The 9,886-nt window shown below is 37.0% G+C and overlaps 1 pseudogene; it reads right to left on the minus strand.

Annotated features, from left to right (window-relative positions):
* Positions 1–504: 504 nt before the first annotated feature.
* Positions 505–7,645, minus strand: LOC101963219 (dolichyl pyrophosphate Glc1Man9GlcNAc2 alpha-1,3-glucosyltransferase-like; annotated as a pseudogene).
* Between the last annotated feature and the right edge of the window lie 2,241 nt (positions 7,646–9,886).

Here is a 9,886-nt window from a genome sequence, read left to right on the forward strand (position 1 = left end):
CTGTGAATCTGCCACTTATTAATTTCTGGGTATTTGGAGGAAGAAGAGGGAGAATAATAAAATGTTCATGTTTTGATTGTTTGTCCAGTTCTTTAAATCTGTCTCATGGATTGTCACTCTGATATATGGGGTTCACTCTTCTCCCATGTAGCAACTACACAGTTAGAATCTAACACCTGCATCATTTTCTCCATTAGGTAAAGCACAAACTCTACCTGACAGCTTCTTTGCCCCCACTACTCTAAGGAGGATTGAAGTACATATTGAGTACATTTTATTCCTTGATGGTGATATCTGAGGTGTGGCCACACTTAACAGATCCATGGAGTCAATTCAACGGGTAGGTCTGACTTGGAATCTCCGCACTTATAATTTTTCTCCAGAAGCTTCCTTTTGCTTTCTTCCCCAGTGAAAAGTGCCCTTCATATTCCAAGAAAAATTCTGGATCAGTATAGGTAGGACGTACACTTTGAATCACTCTTCTAAGAGAGATAATGTTTGTTTTCATCCATTTCCACTGATGTCTTCCCTCCTCTCCATTAAGTTCAAAAAATCGCTCATGGAAATGTCCCTGACCATGACTGGGGGTGCAGACCAATCTATTTTGTTGGCCTACATGGGAAGCAAACCCATGATGTTCAAGTAATATGCTTGACCTGAGGAATCTCCATATTGATACCTTGATTTGAAGATTTGTATACTTTCTTCATTGAAGCCTTGTGGAAAGCATTACTTTTTATTATCTTTGTTATAGTGTATTAATCCTACAAGTTCCTGCACAGTATTACCAGTTTCAAGTATAAATATGCACAGTGTCACCTAAGAGCAAGACAACTATAGTGTATAAGATATTCTTTTTTTTGCAGAAATAAAAAATGCCATTTTATTTATGTTTCCTTCAGTAGAGGAGTCTAATTATCCTTTATATCCTGACAATGGTTGACATAGTCTACAAATAATTATGCGGTTAATCAGACTCTGTTAGCTTTCAGAAAACATAGCAGTCTGAATGATCTCAGACAATTTTAACAGAGGAAGATGATATTTTTTTTTCAGATGAATTTCACTGTTTATGGAGAGCAGTAGCTTCTTACCATGGTAACAATCAGGTTGCTAGGCTCAACAAGGCCAATGATGGAAGAATGATTCTCTAAACAGATCTTCTAAAATGAATGGCTCATGCCACAAGCAACTTTCTTCAAGTTCTGATTAATTTCCCATGAAATAATTGACTTGCCTACTTCCAAGCAGTTCCTCTATTCATTGCTCCTTTGTCTTTCTGATCAGAGGACCGTCAACACTGAAACATACAGTATGAATCAAGCATGTGTGATGCCCACTGCACAATACACTGAAGTCAGTAACAAAGGGAAAAAAGGAGCACTTCAGCTTCCAGGAGGTAAAAGGGAATACAAATTCACAGCAGACTTCCAGAATCCCCAAGCCAAGGAGGTAGAAAATTTCCATCCAATTAAAAAGAGGTTTTTCTTTTCTGAATAGAATCTTCAGTGAAGTAATACTATAGATGGAGAATAATAACATGAGTAAGATTTTAATGGGAAATTCTGGGACAGTGAAGAGCAGAGAGAAGAGGGAATAATGTCCTGTTGTGGTCAGAATCAGAAAAATTGAAGCATCTTCTGCTTTTTCCACAGACAAAAGGATCATTGGGAGAATTTCGAGGAGTATGGCTGCTTGCCATTGAGGCCTTAGGGATCTTGTTGGGATCAAGAAGTTTCAATTCCAAACCAATGACAGACAGAACTTTGTCCAAAGCATTGTATAAGGCCCAGAAGTTTGAAGCCCAGTATGCATGGCAGAGGCCCCTCTAGAAAGGAAAGAGTTGGGGAAAGACTTGAGGCAGCTGGTTTAAGGCTAGGAAAGGACCCAGTGATGGAGCAGAAACTAGGAAAACAATGAGGCCCAGCAAAATAACACAGACAAAGCTAAAACTGTTCCATCAGACAGACCCATCTGGTTTATTTGCAGCAAAACAGTAAGAGCATAGCAGGTATATACTGTAAACTGGTGCTACATAGAAGTAGATGTGCTTCAAATGTAGGAGAACGGTAAAGAAAAATGCTCCTTCCACATGCCTTTTCTGAAATAACCGTGCAATGGAGAGCAACATTAATCAAAATAGGAATCCATTGTACTGGAAATGAATATCTGTAATACCAGTGGCTGAGGCAGGAGAACTGCAACTCTGAGGTCAGGCTAGGCAACTTAATTAATCAAGATAGCTGGATGTAGTGATATAATTCTATCTCATAGACAGCATACACAAAGAGTGCATCTGTAAAGATGACAGGAAATCTCTGGAAAAAATAAGGTACTTAAACTGCAGTAGTTCATATTATGAACATTATGCATCACTTGATCAAAATATTTGGCAACAAGTGACAGGACGTATTCAAACCACACAAAAAAGCAGGATAAGCCAAGGTCCACTCTGAAGTTGCCTCATAATACCAAGGTGATATTGGCAAACTGTGAGTGATAGCAAGCCAGTTGGGGTGTACTTCAAAATCTGTAGAATGGTAGGTAGAAATAAGAAGGCATTTGAGGAGAGTCACCCGGATCACCAAAGCAGAAAACCAATTGCCACTACCCATTAGGGTTCTGAGCGCCACCATTGCTGCAGCACCATGCACTTTCCATGTATAAGTTATTCTTACCTGAGAACACAATCAAACCTAAGTACTTTGTATAAATCACAGACATGCAGAATGGAGGCTCTTAACAATTTTCCATTTCTAGGAATATAACGTCTTGAGCATTTATTAAAAAATTATTTAATAGTATCTTTGTCAAACTCTCCAAGAGTTTTCTCTCGGTAGTCAAGTCATTTAGTGGACATGGATTGTTTGTCCTTATTTGATAAATGCTGTCCACACTCTTTATTGCTAAAGGAACATGTTCAATCTCAAGTAACGCTATGAGTGCTAAGAGGGTCAATATAGTCTATAAAGGCTTGAATAACAGGGACTAAACTTTTGCTGATATTTTAACTGAGTCAGCCTCTTCTTTCCTCAGTAACATGCTTGTTGTTTGCCTATAGTGAGTCTGATCTGTATCAACCTGGTGTGTATAGGAAGGCTCCCTGTGAATAGGAAACCATGCATTGATGTAGGCATGGGGAAATAGCCTTGGAAACAGTGATCAGTGTCTTTATGGGCATTTGAACTTGGAGTTTTTTAAAAACAACTTTTGACAAACTAGTAAACAGATCTGTATTCATAGTATGTGAACACATTTCCCAGAAATATGAAGACTAGGATGTGTTTGCATACTTACAGAAAACAATAGCATTTTCTTTAATAAAAGTTTATATGACTGCTAAGCCCATAGTGTCAAGTGAGGAGAGATCCAGGTTTGGTGGGGTCTGAAGCTTGTGGAATTGTAGGAGATTCTTTAAGCAAAATCAAACTAAATGACCATAAGGACCCATTCTCAGTGCCCCTGCCAGGCCTCTAGGGTATTATGAGGAGAACTCAAGCCTCATGTGCATTAAGGAAAATCTTCTTTTCTGTGTAGATTGTTTGGGAAAAGTGAGATCAAGTCATTTCAAAGTACCTGATAATTATACTAACCAGGAAAAAAGATTCAAATATATCAAAGCAATAATGAAAAAACAGATGTTGCAACTAATCTGCAGATCCCTAGGGAATATCTTGAAAAACCACACACTCATAATTGGAAAATCCAGAAATGAATGAATTTCTAGACACACATAACAACCAAAATTGAACCATAAGGATCTAGAAACCTTAACAGAACAGATGTATCCAAGGAGAGCACATCAGGAATAAACTTCCAACAAACTAAAGCCCAGGGCCAAATGGCTTCACTCCTAAATTTTATCAAAAGTTTACAGAACAACTGCCAATTCTTCTCAAATTATTTGGAAATATTGAAATAAAGGAAAAATCTTCCAAATGTATCCTATGAGACCAGCATTGCCCTAATATCAAAACCTGCACAAGAACACTAATAGCCTGATGACCATAGATTTAAAATTCTCAGAAAAACACTAGCAAATTAAATCCATCAGAACAGCACAAGGTTTAAAAATCATGACCCCATGTGAACCACAGGAATGGAAGATGGTTCAATATATGAAAGTCAATACATGTAATTTCATTGCATAAACAGAATGAGGATTAAAAATCATATATCTTGCTGGGCATGGTGGCACATGCCTATAATCTCAGCAACTTGTAAGGCAGAGGCAGGAGGGTCTTGAGTTCAAAGCCATCCTCAGCAATTTAGTGAGGCCCTAAACAACTCAGCAAGACCCTGTCTCTAAATAAAAGACAAAAAAAGGGGGCTGGGAATGTAGCAGTGTGGTTATGTGCCCCTGGGTTCAGTCCTCAGCATCAAAAAAACTCATGTGTGTCAACAGACCCAGAAAAGGTATTTGATAAAATTCAACACAGTTCTATTATAAAATCCCTTGAAAAGCTAGAGTTAAAAGTAATGTTCCTGAACACACAGACTGCATATTAAATTCTAACCCACATCGTACTGAACAGGGAAAGTCTCAGATTGTTTCTGGCAGGATCTGGAATAAGGCAAGGTGTTGGCTTCCATTGCTCTTCAAACAGGACTGAACACACTGACTCAAACAGTAAGAAGAGAGAAAGAAAGAAAGGGCATCCAAGTAGGAAAGGAGGAGGTTAAATAATTATTAGCAAACACCATGAATTTGTATACAGAAAAAAACAGAGATTTGTATACAAAAATTCCTCCAAAATAAAAAAAAACTATTAGAACTGATAAATGAATGCAGGAACTGATAAATGAATGCAGTCGTATCCTCAGTTGGAAAGTACAAAATCAACAAATATCAGTAGCCTTATTATACATCAAAAATAGAATTGTTGAGAAAGAAAACATGAAAGAAATCTCAATTACAATAGTTAATTTAAAAAAACTACCTTGGAACAAATTTAATGAAAGAAGTGAATGATCTCTACAACAAAAACTTCAAAACACTGATGAAAATAAATTAAGGAGGACACACAAAAGAAATACATCCTATTTTCATATATTGGAAGAATTAATATTGCTAAAAACCCTTAATACCCAAAGCAATTGACATATTCAATGTAATCCTCATATAACTTTTCTTCACATAGCTAGAAAAATAGTCTTAAACATCATATGGAAGCACAAAAGACCTCAAATAGTCAAAACACAATTAAGCAAAAACAACAAAGCTGGAATCATTCTAATATCTGTCTTCAAAACAAACTACAAAGGGATAATAATCAAAACAGCATGGTGGGTTGGGGTTGTAGCTCAGTGATAGATAAGAGTATTTATAGCAGGTGTGAATCACTGGGTTCACTCTTCACCACAAAAAAATAAAGAAAGAAAATAAAGATATTGTGTCCATCTACAACTAAAAATATTAAACCACAGCATGGTACTGGCATAAACAGACTCCAGACCAATGGAACATAACAGAAACCAATATTAAACCATTATTAAGATATAAGATAGTATAATATATATATATATAATAAAATAAGATATTATAAAATATATATATATATATATATATATATATATATATATAAAATCTCCAACTGATTTTCAGCAAAGTAGCAAGAATATATGTTTAGAAAGTAAGCTCATCAATAATTGTGGGAAACTGATTATCCATATGCAATGTTAGACCCCGTTCTCACCAGACAGAGAAATCAACAAAGTGGATCAAACACTTAATACCTAAGACCTGAAATGATTAAACTACTAGAGGAAAATGCCAGTGAAACACAGACATTGATCTTGCAAAAAAACAACAAAAGCAAAAATTAACAAATGGAGTTTACAAACTAAAAACTGTAAAGAAAATATTTGCAAAATGACAAGAGATTGCCTTCTGGAAAATATTTAGAATCTCAGACATTTCTCAAGAGAACTGCAGAAGAACTTTTAAAATGTATTCATGCACAAAAGCCAAGTTCAATATTAAGAATTATCTACAGTGAAAGTTCTTATGTGTATTTAATGCAGGAATACATTTAATATTAAGAACTATCCAGAGTGGAAGTTCTACTATCTAGAGTAAAAATTTAACCTACAGAATGGGAGAAAATATTTGCAAACTATCTGAAAAAGGATTAACTTCTGGAAAAAATAAGAAATTCAATTCAATGGCAAAAAAAAAAATCATATAGTTAAAAACCGGACAAGTAACCTGAACAGGCATTCTCAAGAGGACACACAAATACCCATGAGCACAGGAATAAATGTTCAACACCATAATTATCAGTAAAAGATCAGAATCTAAACAAGCCATCATGACACCACTTTTAGGTGCTCATTATTAAGACACAGAACAAAAAAGCTGGCCAGGAGGCACTGAGAGGAAAACCTCCACACTGGTTCTAAAAGTGCAAACTGGTACAGCCACTATGGGAAACAGTCTGCATGTCCCTAAAACCTAGAAACAGTATGACCATATTTATAGCAGTATGGTGTATATGTATTCAGGGAAAACCCATTCCTTGTTTTGAAGAGGAACCTGCACTTGCACATTTACTGTGGCACTGCTTACAAAATCCATGATAGGTTATCAACTCTGATGTCCATCTTAGATGAATGGGCAAAGAAAATGTGGTATGTATGCACACGGGACTGTTATTCAGTTTTTAAAATATGCATTTGCAGCAACATGAATGGAATTGGAGGACATTTATGTAAAGTAAAATAAGTCAGGCACAGAAAAACAAATACTGCATATTCTCATTTATTAGTGGAAGCTAAAGTTTATCTCAAAGATACAGAGAATGGTGGTTACTGGAGCATGGAAAGGCTGTGTGGGAGGGAGAGTGGAGAAGAGATGGTAATGCATGTGGTGGTGCACCTGCATAGGAGAATAATTTTAATATTCTACAGCAGAGAAGCATAATTAAAAGAGCAGAGCAGCTTTTTAAATATTTCAAAATATCTAATAGCTTTTAAATGTTCCCAATACAAACCTGCCTATTACTGATAATTTGTGTAATTCACTATATACATGTACTGAAATGCCACATTTTGCCCCATAAATATGTGCAATTACTATGTGTAAGTTAAAATATATAAGGTAAACTTGGAAAGGCTGTGTGGGAGGGAGAGTGGAGAAGAGATGGTAATGAATGTGGTACACGTGCACCTGTAACAGGAGGTGGCGCATACCTGTAATTCCAGCAGGTGGGGGGCTAAGGTAGGAGGATCACAAGTTCAAAGCCAGCCTCAGCAAAAACAAGGCACTAAGCAACTCAGTGAGACCCTGTCTTTGAATAAAATTTAATAAAAAGGAAGTTGGGGGGCTGAAACGCTGGGGGGCACTGGGGATGTGGCTCAGTGGTCAAGTACCCTGAGTTCAATTCCTGGTACTCAAAATAAATAAATAGATAGATAGATAAATAAAAATAAGATAATAGTAGTATTAAAATTTAAAAATGATTCCTCTAAATACTGACAATGAAATTGCTTCTAATAAGATCACTGGGGCTTTTCACTCACCCAAGGACACCAGGCTGCTGTAGGTCTCCAGCATCACATCCCTGTAGAAGGTCCTCTGAGCCTCATCCAGGTCCTGCCACTCCTCCCAAGTGAAGTCCACAGACACGTACTTGAAGGACACCATCCCCTGTAATGGAACATGTCTCCTCAACCCAAGCACTCCACCCTGGGTCAGAACAGAAATACAGAGTTCACTCTTGTGTGAATGTGTGTCTTACATATATCTTTTATAAGATACAGCTTGATTTGTATTATGGGAGAGGAAAATACCAATAAAAATACCTTGTCTTTGTACTAATTTGGTAACCCTATATCACTATTATAGAATTTCCTTTATAGATTTAGAAGTGTCCTTGTTCACAGCAGAAACAGGGTGAAAAAAGTTCTGTTCCTAAAAAGAGATAAATCTAGTGTGAAGACTTCAATATGAACACATACTTGAAATACTATGTTAAATAAACTAAGCCACATATTTGTAGTAAGATAGGGTGGGGGAAAAGGGGAAAAACAGATTGATCCATGTTCCCAGCATGTATTTCACTTAGATGAATGTGTCCTGGCCCTGGAATCAGACTGTGAAATTACAAAGAACCCACGCCAGGCTAATGGAACTACAGTGGTGTCAGTCTAGGTGAGGCTGCCTAGGCTGTGACATGTGGTAAAGGCAGCAAGTGTGTCGGGGACTAACAAGCTAGTGATGTGAATATAAATGCTTTGCCTAATTCCAACAGTTAAAAAATCATTTTAGAATGATTTTTAGAAACTATTGATAGATTATAAAGTACTCTCACAGTGGGGGATGGAGGGGTTGGGGTTGTGGCTCAATGGTAGAATGCTTGCTTAGCATGTGTGAGTCACTGGGTTCGATTCTCAGCACCGCAGATAAACAAATGAATAAAATAAAGGTCCATCAACATCTAAAATTTTTTAATTAAAATACTCTCAAGGCAGTCTTGTATTTCCATTCTAGATTAAACAGATCTGCATTTTGGAAGTCTTCCCCTAAAGAGAATGGAAAAACTTAATAGGAGAGTCAGAGAAGAAACTGGTGACACATGACCACATACACCAGGGAACAGAGCATTAAGAATGCAGCATAGAGAACTCATCCTAGAAAAAGAAAAAAAGAAAGGAAAAAGAATAAATAGAACACAGTACTAATTTTAGCTTGAAAGTAAATGCCTACTGCAAAAACAGGCATTTACTCCCAAGCTATCTGCATAAGCAGCAGTGTAGACCCAGGCTGGAAAATACAACAATGGCCATGATGGGCAGTCTCAGACATGCTGTGTTCAAAGTCCCTGTAATCAGATGTGTAGGGATGCCCACCTGGTAAGTGGATGCATGGTCCACAACTCAGAAGAGAGGTCAAAGATAAATTAAAGATTCAGGAAGCAGCAAGACCTCAGGGACTGCTGAAGCCATCTAAGTGGATGAAATGGCTTGAAGAAAACCTAGAAGTTGAAAGAAGAATTTGATGGGAAGATAAAGATATGAGAAGTGCAGAAGAACATTTAAAATATATTTCTGCATTAAAGCCAAGTTCAATATTAAGAAATAAATGAATGTATTTCATCATACACATAGCACTGTGGAAAACCAAATGTCACCCATTATAGACTCTGAAGAAGTGTCTTTAAAAATAATATCCAACTTGTAATGAGCACCTTCAATATGATGGCATGACCTGAATGTGAACACATGTGTCTTAGACCCAAGGCAGCATGACAGTTCAAGTGGACACAGGGAGGAGAAGCATTCTCCATCATCACAGCACTGAGTGCTACTTGAGAGACATTAATACAAACAAAAAGAGGAAAACAAAAGTAAAGATTGTAAAAGAATCTCCTGAAAAGTGACTCAAAATAGGAATATTCAATAAAGTAGAAGACTATAAATACCACATATTAAAGTCTTTACATATGTACAAACATCCATAAAATAATAAAAACATCAAAAAGAAAAATCTTCCAGTAAGACAACAAAAGGTAGGCAAGTGGATGAGAGGAGAATAAAAATGGAAGATGAAAAAAAAGCAAATAAAAAGACATTCATAAACAGTAAAATTGTGCATAGGGATATCAGTGTTCCCTAAGCCAGTCACTGTGATTATCTCATACAAACTACACACTTGTAGATGCAAACAAGTTGATTCAAAGTTGCTATGAGAAAGTAAGCAAACACAGACAATGTATGATAGGCAATCTTTGTGTCCCTCCCTGCTTCAGCGGCTGGGATACCAAGACAAATACCACAGACTGAGACGCTCCAGTGGAACTTGGTTCTGGCAGTTCTACAGGCTGGGAACCCAGGTCCAGCAGCCAGCTGATTCAGTTCCTGGTGTGGTCTCCTCCTGGCTTACACA

Source organism: Ictidomys tridecemlineatus, unplaced genomic scaffold (genome assembly GCF_052094955.1).
Source record: "Ictidomys tridecemlineatus isolate mIctTri1 unplaced genomic scaffold, mIctTri1.hap1 Scaffold_354, whole genome shotgun sequence".
NCBI lineage: Eukaryota > Metazoa > Chordata > Mammalia > Rodentia > Sciuridae > Ictidomys > Ictidomys tridecemlineatus.